At 44.9% G+C, this 16,755-nt stretch overlaps 1 protein-coding gene and 1 long non-coding RNA gene across 2 annotated transcripts in view; both read right to left on the bottom strand.

The window, feature by feature from the left end:
• The window catches only part of LOC311591016 (cytochrome P450 2B1-like), a 126,524-nt gene that overhangs the window by 9,423 nt on the left and 100,346 nt on the right, over positions 1–16,755 (bottom strand). The gene's annotated exons all lie outside the window — the stretch shown is intronic.
• On the bottom strand, positions 850–9,541 carry LOC311591023. The gene is made up of 4 exons (XR_014777012.1): positions 9,377–9,541; positions 8,680–9,074; positions 2,201–2,286; positions 850–1,657 (listed from the first exon to the last, which is right to left on the bottom strand). It is a non-coding gene; the product is annotated as an uncharacterized lncRNA (long non-coding RNA).

The raw sequence follows: 16,755 nt of genomic DNA, 5'->3' as shown, positions 1-16,755 counted from the left end.
AGTGGTGTCCCAACACCAGCAACCAGTAAAATGTATCCCCAAAATAACTCAGTCCAAAACAGGTCTGTTTCAGAATTTAAAAAAAGGGGTTGGGGGGGGGGTGAAGCGGGAAGGCTTTACATGAGTTTGTAGATCCTATTTTTTTCTGAATTCCCTGCATGCTTTATTTTTATTAATAAAATTACTCAGATTACGACTCAATTGTTCTCCCATCACCTGTTTCCTCCCGTTCCTCCCTCCCTCCCACCCCCAGTGTATTACCCTCCCCTAGGTCCATGATTGAAGGGACCTCCTCCCCCACTTTATGGTCACAGGCTATCAAGTCTCATCTTGGCAGCCTGCCTATTCTTTCTCTGAGTGACGCCAGGGCTCGCCACTAATGGGAGGGCATCAAATATGGGGCACCAGAGCTCATGTCAGAATTAGTCCCCGCTCTCCACATAGCTGTGGAGAATGTCCTGTCTGTTGTCTAGATCAGAGTATGTGTTTGCTACTTGTATTGTCCTTGGTTAGTGCAATAGTTTGAGCAGAGCCCCCTGGGCCCTGATCCATCTGTTGTTCTTCTTGTAGGGTTCTAAGACCCTCTGGGTCCTTCTATCCTTCTATTTCCCCATCTCCTATATTTCTCTTACCTACAGTCCCAGTGGGATGTCCTCACCTCTATCCCAATCTCCTGGTAAGTGAAGACCTTCATGGGACATGCCTTTTGGGCTAGTGCCCAATTATAAGTGAGTATATACCATGTGAGCCTTTCTGCTTCTGGGTTAACTCACTCAGCATGATAATTTTTAGTTCCATCCAGAAGCCTGTTCTTTTCTAACGAGAGACAGAAAGGTAGTGGATCCTGATGGGAGAGGAGGTGGGGGAGGAACTGGGAGAACAAAAAAAATCCATTTGTAATAAAAGGTAAATAAGAAAACATAATCTTAAGTCTAATGGGAAAAGTAACACAACTCATGAATTTGATGCGACCTAAAGAATTAATGCAATATTGAGGTCATTAGAGTTTCTAAAGTGAAGACGCTACCTTCTACCATTTTTAGGACTGTGCATAGGAGCTCCTGTGTTGTCTCAAAGACATCTTGGACTTCCTGACAAGGGAATACTCTGTGATACTCATCTCCTCTATTAATTTATTATTTAATTTTGGAACAGTGGTAGCAACTTGCTTTTGCACTGAGTGAATTGTCTTTTGTGTAGAGATTTTGCTTTGTCTGGTATTTAATTACAATTGAAGAGAAATGTTTCAGTTTGTTTAAAAAGGGTTTTCCCTAATTACAAAAGAAAAGAAAATGAATGTTCTCGGGTTTATAGGCTTTTAAATGTTTTCCCCAAAGACCTCCAGGTCAGGATGGTCCTTCCTTTAGATCTAGAGTCCCCTCATGGGGCTGTAGCCAGGGTTCAGGCAAAGCAGCTGTAATAGACTCAGTAAACATGGCTACATCTGTGGTCCCAGAGGGACAATCTGCCCTCTGGTGTCAAGAAATGGAATCACATGTCTGCCTCACCTAAGGAGAAGGGCATAAAAGCTCCATTGGCATCCAGGAAGTGGTCAGGATTTGAAGGTGTCTGGTTGTTCAAAGTTAAGGCTTCTTTAAAGTGGTATACCCATCCTTTTTCAAGCCCCTTTCTGGTTTCCCTCCTTCTGTTCTCACATCTGTAAAAAGCAGTTTCATCACAACTCAAGCTAGAGCATTCACTGAACCATGTATTTACGTAATACCACTAACATTCCCCCAAGCTCCACAGTGTACCCATGTTCCTGAAAATAAGATCAAAGACCCCACTGTGGTCCACACAGCCCTGCCTGACGTGATCCCATCAGTCTTCCTGCCTCTCCATTCGTCTCTTGCTCTTCACAGACAAGAGGCCCATGTTGCTCACGGACCCTGTTCATCTTCAGGGTCTTTCAGCAGCACCCCCTCTCTCTGCTGCCTCCTCCTGCATCTGGGGCTCACCATGAGACATCACAACCACTTGGCAACCAGATCCCTCTGTCTGGGCCGGCTGCCATCTTCTCCTTGCCTGTTGCATGGGCTTTGCCTGAATATAGTTGTGTTGAGAGGCGGTAGAGCCCTCAAGTGCTGGAGCCTAGCGAGAGGCATTGGGTGTTCAGGGAAGATCCACAAAAACAGCTTAATAATGGTCTCCCGCAGAGGGCTGGAATCTTAGAGAATTGATTATTACAAAGCAAACTCACCCTCCACGGTTAGCCTCTTCCGCATGTGACAGTTTTTCATTTCCTCTACTTTGTTTGTGGCACATTAGAAGGGTCCTCATCAGAGTCTGGAAAAAAAATAAATTTACTGTTTGACTTAAACTGTCAATCACGAGCAGGATAAACCTTTAATTTATAAAGCACGTAGACTCTGGACTTCTGTGACAGCAAGAGAAAACAGATAAAGACACCAGGAGATGGTTCTCCTGCCTGCTTAGTTGAACCACAGCACTTCACTTCTTAACATCTTTGGCTTCAGTCAAGCCAGCTCATCCCCAAGATCTGAAAATTCAAAACCTGCCTCTCCCCTGTTATATCACGTCACTATACACCCGGGTCCACTCTTGACCTAGCACCAACTGGTGCTCAAGAATGGCGTGTTTTTTTTTTTTTACATGCCTGCCATCTTTCTAGAAAGGCTTTGCAGCTCAGTTCAAGTCCTGTTTCTTATGTAAGTCTGTAAAACTCCCAAGCAAATTCCTATTGCTTGTATCCAATTATTGTATCCAGTATCACCCACGTGAGCAAGTCACTTGCCTAATTAAGTTTTGTGAGTTTATTCTGTATTTGCCACCAGACCCTCAGCTCCTGAAGGCCAAGGAACACAGCTCAGCTCTCTGACCTTGTCGCACGCAGTGGGTTGTGGATTTGAACAATTGTTTAAAGCGCCCTGCAGCTGGCAGTACTTTCATTTCCACTGCACACTGCCTATCCCCTGGGGACCTTGTTTGCTTATAGCATTTGGACTGTCCCTACAGGAAGAAGATGCAACATGTCACGCTATCACGACAGGATGTCACCAGCCCTCACTGTGAGCCTGTGGGCAGCTGGAGTGTTGGGGGAGGGGGTCCACTTTCTTCAGTGGTGTAACTGTTCATAAGTTGTTCGTGTTCCAGTAAATAGTCTCCACATCCATACTCATTAAAACAACCATAATTACATCTAAGTGGGAAAGGGGCTTCAGAGAAAATGCTGTAGATGAGAATGAGAAAGGAAGAAATCAGATTTTTTCAAAGAATAATAATAATAATAATAAAACGCCCAACAAGTTAAATACCATGTTAACTTGGCATTTCCCCCATTTAGGAAGCGTGTTTTTTAAACACTTGTGGCCAGAGGTAAGACACATCTTTCATCCCATCACACGAGACCATTAGCTGGGAAAAGTAGAGTGACCTTGTCTGAAAAACTAATTAAAAAATAAGTCCACTATTGATCTAGGTGGGTGATCTATTAAGCAATTAAGGAGTAGCAGGAAATTGAGATTGTCGCTGCTATGGCAGCTCCCTTAATGAGAAGCAGGGCCATGAATGTTTATTGATTAATAAACAAATGGTAATTAAACACGGAATCTCCCTCGTAACCAAGTAGGCAAAACTGAACTGACAAGTGCACAAAGGACTGGAGAGACGGTGGCCGGATGGCGCTGGGAGGGTATGTGGTGTTTACAACTGAGAAGCTTTTCCTACCCCCACCCACTCCGTGCCCTGCCTCTCCTCCCTTTGTCCCGGAACACACCAGGCTAATCTCGTCTGTTGGCAAAAAGCAAACCTTCCTTGTTGACGCCTCTGATATTTTTCTTTCTCCTCTGGAACAAGGAAGCCCCAAGGAGTGAAATTCTACACGCTTGCACCTGAGCACCTCCACTCTTCTCGCACTCTGCGCACGCTGCCCCCACACAATCCCAGCAGGGAAAGGGTCTTTGCCAACCTGAGCACCATCCATCACGCGTCAGCATCTCACCTGTCCATCAGCAACCTTCCCACCCACCCAAACCTACAGCCTGGAGGGAGTCCCTGGCTCTTCCCGCTGAGGGGAATCTTCGACGACGAAGTCAGGGAAAGCCCGCACTAAAGGCACCATATAAGTCTCACCTGATTGAAAGATTTGAGGAGGTCTCCTCTGTCCTTCTGCAGGAGGTTCCCCAAGATGGGTAAGGGATGGGGGTTCCTGGTGGAAGATGCCCACGGGTCTTTGAGTGGCTCCTGACCAGGAGTAGCAAGAAGCTCCCAAGGAGGAGCAGGAGACTGGTCTCCGTGGTCCTGGTCTAAGCACTGTTGATATTACTGCACACTCCAGCAGGACCGTCTATGACAAACCCGCCTCATCACCTTGTTAGTTTCACAACTTCAGCTATTCCCACTTCCTGTCTCTCATTGTCCAGGATTTTGAGCATCCACACTTCCTGCTCGGGCTGTTGGTAACATGATCATTCCCAATCCCCCCCCCCCACTGCCCCCCCCACACCGCTCTCTAGATGTTGGCAAGGACACCGTGAGATAGGTACACAGAACAAAAGGGCTTTGGGGGGAGTAATGTGTTTTGATTTCTAGGGGTGGGTGTGCGCTTGTCAGCTCAGTTTTGTCTGTTTGTTTACTCAGACAGGGACCTGTGTGTGCTGCATCCGTGAAGGGATATTTCTTCCGTGGATGTGCATGTGTGTGCTTCTGTGCTCCTCTATATCTGTTTGCATGTTCACGCATGTGTGTGTGTGTGTGTGTGTGTGTGTGTGTGTGTGTGTGTGTGTGTTGGTTTTTTCAGGACAGAGTTTCTCTGTGTAGCTATGGCTGCTCTGTTACTTGCTCTATAGACCAGCCTGGCCTCAAACTCTGTGAACCTCCTGCTTCTGCCATCTGAATGCTGACATTCGAGGTGTGCGCACGGCTCACAAGTACACTCCTGGATTGAGGAGCTACTCTGTATGTTCTTAGTTTCACGTATGACTTGACCGACAGAGGCACAGTTGCATCCTACCGTGTGTGAATTTCTGTGCGTTTGCTCATACACTGTGCCCCAGAGCAGATGGGATGGCTCCGTTGTTCCCATTACACTCTCCAGCCTGTGACAGCCACAGATGGGAGCTCTGGTGGCAGGTTTGGGACACCGTAGATTCGTGTATTTGAATGCTCGGGCCATAGAGGACGGCAATATTAGGAAGTGTGTCCCTGCTAGAGGAAGTGCGTCACTGTGGAGGCCGGGCTTTGAGGTCACATATGTTCAAGATGCACCCAGTGTAGACTCCAGTCTTTTTCTGCCGCCTTCAGAGTAAGATGGAGAACTCTCAGCTCCATGTCTGCCTGGATGCTTCCATGCTTCCCGTCATGTCTGTAATGGACTAAAGCTCCGAACTGTAAGCCAGCCATGTTAAGTGCTTTCATTATAAGAGATGTCTTGGTCATGAGGTCTTTTTACAGCAACGGAAACCCAAACTACGGAAACCCAAACTAAGATGGAAGTTGGTACCAGGGCCTGGTATTGCTGTGATAGGCGTGATCAAGTCTTTGCTTGGAGGAATGTGGGTTGTTTTTTTTTTTTTTTTTTTGACCTTGAAAAGTAGTAGATTGCTTTAAGTGGGACTTAATGGGATGTCCTAGTATAAAAATGGAAGACAGGGATGCTGAGGGCGACTTGAACTGTGGGGAGCCTTGGTCAGGAGGTTTCCAAGGAGAAGAACTTTACTATATTGTATAGAAATCATTCTTGTGGGATTTTAGTGGAAAAAAAAATGTGGCTGCCTTTTGCCCTTTTCGGAAGAGTCTGCCTGAGGCTAAAGCAAAGAGATTGAGATTAATTGCATTGGCAAAGGAAATACCAAAACAGCCTACTATAGACTCTGCTCTGTGTTCTCTCTTATAACATTTTTGATGAAACATAGCGGGCTCAAAAAGGAAAAAAACAAAAAACAAAAAACAAAATCAAAATGTGTGGTTCAAGGTTTAAAAGGCACCAGTAAGTGGAATGGGGATAAATCTTGTGTCCAGGATATAAACAGATTAAAGATATTAAATACAATTAAGGGAGCTGTGACCTCAGGGGTAAGCTCCTTCTCAAGTAAGCTTCCATTTTATAAAAAAAAAAAAACAATTGAAGAAAAGGTTAGGTTCAGGTGTGGTAGTACACACCTTTAATCCCAGCGCTCAGGAGAGAGGCATGCAGATCTCTGATTTCAACGCCAGCCTCGTCTTCAGAGCAAGTTACATCACAGCCAAGCTCAGGCAGTGAAGAAAACCACTGAACACAGAAAGCTGACGAAGACGTTATTGAATAAAGGGGCCGTGATGCACCTCAGCCAGCGTGAGATCGTGGTATCTTCAGCCACACTTTAGAGTCAAGGATGCCCTCTGTGACTAAGGAGATTTGCTGAGGTCGGATGTATGGCAGGTGTGTTCTGCATGGAGGCCCAGAGCAGCCATTACGTGAATCTGTGAAATGGCACTGTTTGTAGCCTGAATTGCCTTGGAGACCCCAAGTGTTTAGTGATGCCAGAGCCATAGGAAACCTGCTGAGAAAACCTGCTAACACGTTAGAGTGCAACCAGCCCACCAGAAATAAGTTGCCTGTAATCTCCAAAGCTTAAGGGAGTTGGAGATCTGAAGAGCATTTTAACATCTGACATAGATGTGCAGACAGAGTTGGGATTCTTTTGGTCTTGTTACAGTATTTTGTATCCGTTCAGCCTACAAAGCAAATAACTGACACGGGGAGACTAAAACGTACTTTAAAGCTGCCAGCACTTCGCCAGGCAGAGTCTGAACTGATTCTAATCCACTCGTAAACTAAACAAACTACTCTAAACCTTATAACATACATAGATTCCAAACACTTGCCACTATGACCCCTGGGCGGGTCCACGTCCAGTTCCCACCGTCCTCCTCCAACCGTCAAAAAACTTCGTCCCTCTCCAACCATCAAACTTTTGTCCTCTCCTCCAGGAAGTCCCGCCTTCCACTTCCTGTCCTTCCGCCCAGCGGATTGGCTAAACAGCGCTTTATTGACGGTTGATACATTCCCTTAGCATTCCTCCACAGTCCAGTCTTTCTCGCTGTGCTCTTTTTTTTTCTGTGTCTTGAAATAGTAATGTATATCCTTTGCCATTACATGTTGGAAGTAATGTGATTTAATTTTTGATTTTGATTTTATAGCTTGAGGAGTCTGTGTGTACCGCCGAGGAGCCTGCATAGACAGGTCGTAGGTCCTCTGCATAGATGCAGCCACTGGGAAGTTCAGGTTACATGTGGGTCCACTAGTAAGGGGAGTGGGGGAAGATGCTGACACGGACTCTGTTGCCTGCGTTTTTATCGCTCCCCCTGAAAGGACTGCCTGCCAGGCTACAGGGGATAAGGATGAACTCTGTCCTGATTTGACTTGATGGTCTGAGGCGAATGGGTAGAGGGGCCCCCCTTTTCCAAGGAATAGGGGAAGGGGAGGGGAAAAGGTAAGACTCAGAGAAGAGGTGGGAGCTATGTCCTCAGGAATAAAAGAGAAGCAAATTAATCTATATGTAACAACGTACAAAATATGAACACATTGTCTGATAAAATGGGCCAACCAGTAAATGCACTTGACTTGCAATCCTGTCAGCCTGAGTTTGAAACCCAGAACCTATGTGAAAGGAGAGACCCAAATATGCAAAAAAAAAAAAAATGTCCTCTTATTCGTACACATGAGCTTTGGCAGGCATACTCACAACAACATCAACTCATTAAACACTTTTTTTTTAAAGTGTGAGTTTGTAAGTCACTCAAGAAACGGATGAGTTGTTAATGGAAGGAAGTATTGATGAATGACAAAAATGAGCAAGCTAAAAACTGGATTAGTATTTTACACTTATCACTCATTATAAAAATCAATTAATGAACTACATAAATGATTCATACAAGAATAAGTAAAAAAAAATAGCTCATCTAAAAGCAATGTTAGATTTTAGGAGGAATACATGAATGAATAAAAGAGTAATATAGGTATTAACAGAAAGATGTATTGAATGATGAATAAAATCACAGATAAATGAGTTGATTATTTAAAAGGAGGAATGGATGGACGCATGAAGGGCAAATTCATAGGTCAGCCGGAAGCTTTAAGGATAAGGATAGATTTGCATATGAATGATCCAACGAATCATTGATAAATAGCTCGCTCAGCTATCTCTGATCAAAGATTAACACTCACGAGTTGATTAACCCAAATGAACGAATGAAGTACATGTCCTTTGTTGAACTAGAGAGGAAAGAACCAAGGATTAATAATCTATGGATGCAGAGAAGACGGGCCGATCGCTACATGCATGCATGAATTAGCATATAGAGGAATGTTTGGAAAAGATTGATAAATGGGTAATAAATGAGTTGATGAGTTATTAGTGGGGTTAAATGGATTATGAGCTGGAAGGATAGAAAGACGAGAGAAAGGGTGAGTGTAAAGTGATACGGAAAGAAGGAAGGGCGGATGACTGAATGGATGGATGGCTGGGTAGATCACCCTTAAAGTGAAAGGATAAAACAGCAGAAAACAGGCCAGCCTGGTGTTCACTCACACACCACCCACAGAACTGCCTCAGCTTAGAAGTACATCAAAGCCGTCAGATTCCCAGATGTAAGGAGGAAAATGTCTCCCTCATGCACCCAAATCTCTGCAACCAAAAGGGGGTTAAAAGACGCCCCAAGTGTCCACCTGTGGCTCACCTACGACACGAGGGTATTTGAGCGTGAGCAGAAAGCTATGAGGCGGCGTGGAGCTGTTGGACTCAGTGCCAGCAATGAAGAGCGAAGAGCAAGGGGATCACAAGGTTCTGGTGACGGACTCCGTGTTTTGTTTGGACATTTCCTGGTTCCAGCCGGGAAAGAGAAGAAGAGCGTCAGGTTTCCCGGGTCCCTGCAGGCAGATGCATGCGCATTCCTGGTCACGGTCTTTTTGCCTCACCATATTGATCTCTTTGCATTTCTCTTCCTAGCAGTTCATATACCATTTATCTGTTCGCCTCTTAGGCTCTGTTTATTTGATCTTCCTCTGTTTTTCTCTTTAGAAGCTTTCTCATTTTTTTTGTCTTTTTTTTTTCTATCTTGGCGAATCTAAAATTCTGAAAGTAAATCAATATCTATCTGATCTTCAACCTGATCGGAGACTTGAGAAGGAATAACATTCATTACCCGAGTAAACTGTAAGTGCAGGTTGGCAGCTTCCAAGTGTAGAAGATGACAGAGACAGTTTGCTGCCTGAGCAGTCACCCAAAACTCTCTATAATGCTGGCGCATCATCTTCACCCATTTGGCCCAGCATATCTGACAGACGTATTTGTGAGGCAGGAACTATTGAGGACTTACTTACTTACCCTGTCTTGGCAGAGTTTGGTCACTGACTCTTACCTGCATGGAGGCTTACCCATTTTCAGGCAGAATTCCGTCGGTGGCCAAAATGAGGACATTTTGCCCAGTGGCTGGTTTGCCACATTTGAAGTCATCTCCATAAGGAGGTTCTTTGATGATCATCATCTTCTTCAAGGTAGGCTGAGTGTTGCCAGGAGTTAACCTGTCTCATTGTTGACAAATCTTTAAAATAATAAAGACATCTTTAAATGCCAAATTCTGTAGGTCTCTGGGGGGTTTTGAAGACATTATCTAATTATTTTACCTTATCTATCTTTAGAATCATATCTATCTGTTAAGCCTAGGATGTATATTCTTCTAATACAAATAGATTAGTAATTGACATGACCATGATTTGATCAATTGATAATTAACTTGCAAAACTTACTTATCCTAAACAGCCTGCAATAGCACTTTCAAAGTATTGGAGGGCAACCTTGTATTCTACTTAAGTTGTATGGGTACAATAACTCATATTAAGTAGAAATATATATATATATATATAATATACAAAAATAATCTTACATTTGAATTCTATACCAATGTATCAAAATTAAACTTATTTTGCATCTATATATAAAATTCTGTATCAGTGAATTAAAATACCTTGAGTAACAATTAAGACCTCAGGTGAAGGAGTAGATTTAATAACTTAACTTTTTGTTCCATAATTCCCTTCCTTTCTCTCTTCAACACCTATCTCCAAACCTAAGAAAGATATAGGAAAAGAGACACCCCTGAGTCCAACCTTGTTTTTCTCTTTGAGTAAGATGAATAGTAATTTATAACCAACTCCCAATGAAAATAAACATCTATAGCCCCAGAAAGCAAGCAAAAACTTACCCAAACCCTCCTTAAGGGAAATGGGGCATTGTTCTCTTCAGGTTTCTTATGGCTTAGTTGTGATGAATAATACCTTTGTAGGAGTCCAAATAAAATTGGGGAAAATGACTACACAAGCTAGGAATAGCATTTGTCGTCCAGTTTCTTAATGCTGAGAAACTCCAGGCCTAAAAGGAGTCCTGTGCAGGACAGTCTGAAACGCTTGACCGATTGCGATCAGAAGCTTTCTTTGAAGCTGTCCCAAGAGCTGCAGTGTTCTGATGACGAACAGCAACGGAAGCCCTTGGTGCTGGAACGCGAAGGATGCAGGATGTCAGCGTCCAGCATGCTGGGAGGAATGCATCCTGTCAGCTCTGATGCAGTGCCAGTGTCCAGTTCTTTTGTTCTAAGAACATACAATTTCTCACAAGCGTTACACAGCCCTAATATTATAAGTGTATGAGGTGTGTGGGATGCACGTAACAAGTATGACTGGTTCTCTGCTCTTTCTATGAGCAGGAGAAAGACATCTGTAAATCTTCATCCATGCCATACAAACAAAGAAGGGCACCACAGAATCACAGGGAGTCTGTGACCGACGAGAGGCATCGTCTACGCACAGGCTCTCGTGCCTCAGCCAGTCTCAGAGCTGTTCCCATGTAGTGGGATTAGCAATGTAAGTTTCCTGCTTGTTCTGCCGTTTGAATTCTTCGCATCGCGGTTGTAGCCCCCTCCTCCCTCATCACCTCCCGATCCCAACCTCCTTCCCTCATCTCCCTGTCTTCCCTAGTCCTCAGAAAGGGGAGCCCTCCACCTCTAACATCTGACCACAGCCTAGTAACACTCACATGGACTCCTGGTATCCTCTTCCTCGGTGGCCTGGAAAGGCCGCCCTGCCAGGGGGGAAGTGATCAACATTGTGGAGCCAGAGTCCGTGTCAGAAGGAGTCCTTGCTCTCCATATTGTGGGTCCCACAAGGAGACTGTGCTGCCTACCTACTACACCTGAGCAGAGTATCTAGGTCCTCGCCATGCATGGTCCTTGGTTGTACATCAGTCTCTGCAACACCCCCCCCCTCCTTTGCCTGGATTTTAAAAAATATATTTTATTAATTTATTCATATTACATCTCAACTGTTATCCCATCCCTTGTATCCTCCCATTCCTCCCTCCCTCCCATTTTCTCCTTACTCCCCTCCCCTATGTCTGTGACTGAGGGGGACCTCCTCCTCCTGTATATGCTCATAGGGTATCAAGTCTCTTCTTGGTAGCCTGCTATCCTTCCTCTGAGTGCCACCAGGTCTCCCCATCCAGGGGACGTGGTCAAATATGGGGCACCAGAGTTCGTGTGAAAGTCAGTCCCCACTCTCCACTCAACTGTGAAGAATGCCCCGTCCATTGCTCTGCCCGGATTTTTAAACGTATATTTTTATTCATTATAATTTATTCTAATTACACCCTGATTGTTATCCCCTCGCTCTTTTCTTCCCGTTCCCTCCTTCTTCTGCTTAGTCTCCTCCCCTAGGCCTCTGGTAACAGCCCATTAGGTTTCACCAGGATAAACCGCATCCCCATCTCACCAAGGGACAGTGATCAGTTTGTGGGTACCCGAGTACACGTCGGACGTTCAGCAGCAGTAACCCCCTCTCCCCAATGTGGAGAATCAGAGTCCATCTGAGCAGGGGATCTTGGTTCTCTGTATGCATTGGCCTTGGTTGATGCATCAGTCTGTACAGCCCCCCACCCCCACTTGTGCCAAGACCTGCAGGCTTTGTTGGTCCCCATGTGGCGCTCATGCTCCCTCCTGGACCTTCAATCCCCCCTCCCGCCACTACCTTCTCCCCCCCCCCCCCCCCCCGCCCCCAACTCCTCCCTACAACATTCACGCTAAGCCCAGAGTCCAGCTTTGAATCCTGCTATCTGTCTCGATCCGCCACTAGGTGGCGTCTCTCAGAGGACATCTGCGTTGGACTAATATCCACTTACAAGGAAGTATATACCACACACGTCTTTCTGGGTCTGGGTTACCTCACTCAGGACGATCGTTTCTAGTTCCACCCATTTGCCTGCAAATTGCAAGATTTCCTTGTCCGTAATAGCTGAGTAGTATTCCATTATGTAAATGTACCACAGTTTCTTTATCCATTCTTCAGTTGAGGTTGTTTCCAGACTCTGGTTATTACAAATAAAGCTGCCGTGAACATAGTCGATCAAATGTCCTCCCTGTAAGGTGGAGCATCTTTTGGGTATAGGCCTAGGAGTGGTATAGATGGGTCATGAGTTAGCACTATTCCCAGTTTTCTGAGAAAGAGCCAGAGTGATGTCCAAAACGTTTGTACAAGTTTGCTCTCTCACCAGCAATGGAAGAGTGTTCCCCTTTCTCCACATCCTTGCCAGTATGTGCTATTCCTTGAATTTTTGATCTTAGCCAGTTGGATAGGTGTAAGCTGGAATCTCAGAGTCGTTTTGATTTGCATCTTTCCTGATGACTAGGGATACTGAGCTTTTCTTTAAGTTTTTTTTTTCTCAGTCATTTGATATTCCTCTGTTGAAAATTCTGTTTAGCTCTGTCCCCATTTTTTTTTGAATTGGGTTATTTGTCTTGGTGGTGTTTAATTTCTTGGTTCTTTATATATTTTAAATATTAGCCCTTAGTTGGATGTAGGGTTGGTGAAGACCTTTTCTCAATCTTTAGGCTGTTGCTTTGTTCTGTTGACAGGGTCCTTGCCTTGCAGAAGCTTTTCAGTTTCAAAATGGAATATCACCTGTGAAGCAGAGACTGGTAAAGACCGTGGCGATGTTGTTCTTGGCTTGAATTCTGGAAGGTATTTGTAACTGTTTATCTGTACCTACCTTCCTACCTAACCACCACCTGCCCTGCCTCTCCTCACCTTTGTCCTGGAACACATCAGGATAATCTCTTTTGTTGGCAGGAACAAAACCTTTTGTTGACGCCTCTGACAATTTTCTTACCCCTTTGGAAAAGGCAGTTCCCAAGGACTAAACTCTATACCTTATACCTCAACACCTTTGATATCCTAAGCACGCGGTCTCACACGATTCCGACAGAGCAAGGCTTGCCTGAGTGTCTGAGCCACCCCCAGCCCATTGCAAGTCACCATTTCACCTATTTCAGCAACATTCTCACCTGCTGCCAGGAAGGAGTCCCTTGCTCTTCCCGTTGAGTGACCTCCAAGAATGGACCCTGGGCTAAGCACACAGGGCTCCGTCCCTTTGCCTATCTCACCCGTATGGAAGAGTTGAGGAGGCCTCCTGTGTCCATCTTCAAGGGGTTACTCAAGAGGGAGCAAGGAGGAAGTCCTGGTTGGCAGTGGACAGCAGCCTTGTGTGGTCCTTGCCTAAGAGTAACAAGAGGCCAGCACAGCACAGAGAGTGGGGAGAGTCAAGACGCTGGGCTCCATGGTCCTGGTATAAGCACTGTTGACTTCTGCACACTCAAGCCGTATATTTTATAATGAACCCAGCTATCCAATGCGTTATGTAACTTTAGCTGCTCCCGCCCTCCTGTCTCATCATTGTCCAAGAGTATGAGACCCAGACTCCATGCCTGGGCTGCTGGTGATCTGCTCACTCCCCGTTCTCTTACTCCAACCCTAGATGTTGCCAGGGACACTGTGATACAGATACACGGCGGCCAAAGGATATTCAGAGTAATATATCTTGATTTCTGGGGTTGGGTGTGCACTTGTCAGCTCAGTTTTATCTGTTTACTGAGCCTTAGACCTATGTGCGTGCTGCTGCTGCATATGTGAAGATGTCATCTACGGAAATGCGGGTATGTGCTTCTGTGTTTCCCTAGATATATTTGCATGTACGTGTGTGTGTGTGTGTGTGTGTGTGTGTGTGTGTGTGTGCGCCTATGTCTCTGTGTGTGTCTCTATGTGTGCTTTCGTTGTTCGGTGTTTGAAGACAGAATTTCTTTGTTTAGCTATGGTTTTCCTGTTACTTGCTCTACAGACTTGTCTGTCCTCACACTCAGAGAGCCTCTTGCTTCTGCCTCCTGGCTTTTTGAGATTCAAATTTTGTGCATGGCTTACAAGTATATGCTAGCGTTGGGGAGCTACTCTGTGTATTCTTATTTCAAGGGTGACTGATTACACAAGTGGCAGGACAGAGTTGCATGTTACTGTTTGTGTCTCTGTGTGTTTGTACATACTCCAAACCCAGTTCAGATGTCGTTTCTCCAGAGTCTCCATTTCAATATCTAGGTTATGACAGCCACAGATGGGAATAAAGAAGCGAGGGAAGAGAAAAGATAAAGAACTGGTGCAGCTCAGCAGTGGGATGGAGAGAGAGGTTTCATCCTGGCAGAGGAGCTGTTGGGGTCTCTAGGTCTCTCATCACTGTGACTGGTAATTGCCTCCTCCTGGCTGCCTGACACTAAAGGAACCTTTCCGATCTCCCTTTTTGCTTCCTGAAAATATCTCTCTTGCCCCTGTAGACTCTGTGGTGTAAGATGCAGAGATTTCCTTAGTCCATTTTTTTCTACTGAATAATAATGCTGTAAACTAGGTAATTATGATCAGAATATAATTTGAATTTGTGGTTCTGGAAGCAGTTATTCCCAAGAACATATCACCAGCACCTGGTGAGGCCATTGGGGCTGCAGTATAACATGACAAAAGGGCGAGATTAGGAGATCTGAAAAAGAGACTGAATACTCCACACTAATGGACTCAACACTACAATAACGACACCAATCAGTTCACAAAGTGCCATAGTTAGAAGAAAGTGTGGCTGTCTCTAAATCTTTTCCCTGCTCTTGGGACCCTTTTCCCATCCTACTAGATTGCCTCCTCTGGACTTGATAGGAGAGTTTGTGTCTTGTCTTGTATCTTGTCACACTGTGTTTGGTTGCTATCCCTGGGAGGACTGCTCTCTTCTGAAGGGAAAAGGGAGAGGTGTGAATCTTGGGGAAAGGGGGGGGGGAATGAGAGAAAATGGGAAGGGATAGAAGGAGGGGATGTTATGGTCAGGATGTATTGTAGGAGTGAAGAGTAAGTAAATAGATGAAAAGGAAAATAATTCCCATGGCTCTATGTGTTTGAATGGTTGGTCACTAACCAACAATGTTGTAAGGAATTTCTGCAATCCTTTACATGGAAGATGTATCGGAAAGAAATAGATGATACCAGGGACGTCCTTTCTCCTAGCCTCCTGTCTCTCCTTCTCAGAGGATTCTCAACAGAGGAATAGCGAATGGCCGAGAAACATTTAAAGAAATGCTCAGTGTCCTTAGTCATCAGAGAAATGCAAATCAAAACAACTCTGAGACTCCATCTTACACCTGTTGGTTCACTTTTCTTTCTTTTTTTTTTCTCCTAATGTATTTTCTTTCTTTTTTTTCCTTTATTAATTTATTCTTGTTACATCTCAATGGTTATCCCATCCCTTGTATCCTCCCATTCCTCCCTCCCTCCCATTTTCCCCTTACTCCCCTCCCCTATGACTGTGACTGAGGGGGATTACCTCCCCCTGTATATGCTACCCAGATCTAGCCAATGGACAGAACACTCTCCACAGTAGAGTGGAGAGTGGGATATGACTTTCTCACGTACTCTGGTGCCTCACCTTTGACCATGTCCCCTGGAGGGGGAGACCCGGTGGCACTCAGAGGAAGGACAGCAGGTTACCAAGAAGAGACTTGATACCCTATGGTTCACTTTTCTTAACCAATGTATTTTATTATGAACTTATTAACTTATAACCTGACTAACTGAAACAATAGGAAAAGAGGATTAAAGAATAACAAAACCATAAGGATACCAGTTCCGAGGAACGATTCTCCTGGCGTAATCAGCAGGATTTCTTCTGCTGGAACCTGGAGTAACCAGAACCCGGAACCTCAGCAGGAGCCCGGAGCCCCGAAGCCTTCCCTTGAGTGGTTCTCTCTAGGAGCGTCTCAAAGTCGAGCAATGAACAGCCAAAACTATCCTACATCTCCAAAGGGCCCCACCTCCAGCTTTGGGCTCATTTCTATATCTCCTCCCAGAGTCTGTTCACGGGATCTTTTCAGCTGGCAACAATCAAGCTCCCACACGAGGTGGTTGGTCTTCTAGTGGATTAACCTCACCTGTTCTCTCACAAGACCGTTCCGATCCCACACTTGGGATCATGACAAAACCAGGCTTATCTTTCCTTCATACACCCATCAGAATGACTAAGGTCAAAAACTCAAGTGATAGCGCATGCTGGCAAGGATATGGAGAAAGAGGAACACTCCTTCATTGCTGGTGGCTGTGCAAATTTGTACAACCACTTTGGAAATCAATCTGGCGCTTTCTCAGAAAATTGGGAACAGGCCTATCTCAAGGCCCAGCTATTCCACTCCTGTGTACACACCCTAAAGATGCTCCACTGTGCATCAAGGACACTTGCTCATCTATGCTCACTACAGCCTCATGCATAATAACCAGAATCTGGAAACAATCTAGATGCCCCTTAGCTGAAGAATGGATAAAGAAGCTGTGGTACATTTACACCATGGAATACTACTCAGCTATAAAATACAAGAAGATCATGCAATTTGCAGGCAAATGGATGAAATGAGAAA

The sequence above is a fragment of the Acomys minous genome (assembly GCF_964271855.1).
Source record: "Acomys minous genome assembly, chromosome: 20".
Taxonomy (NCBI): domain Eukaryota; kingdom Metazoa; phylum Chordata; class Mammalia; order Rodentia; family Muridae; genus Acomys; species Acomys minous.
This window is presented reverse-complemented; position numbering and strand designations above follow the sequence as displayed.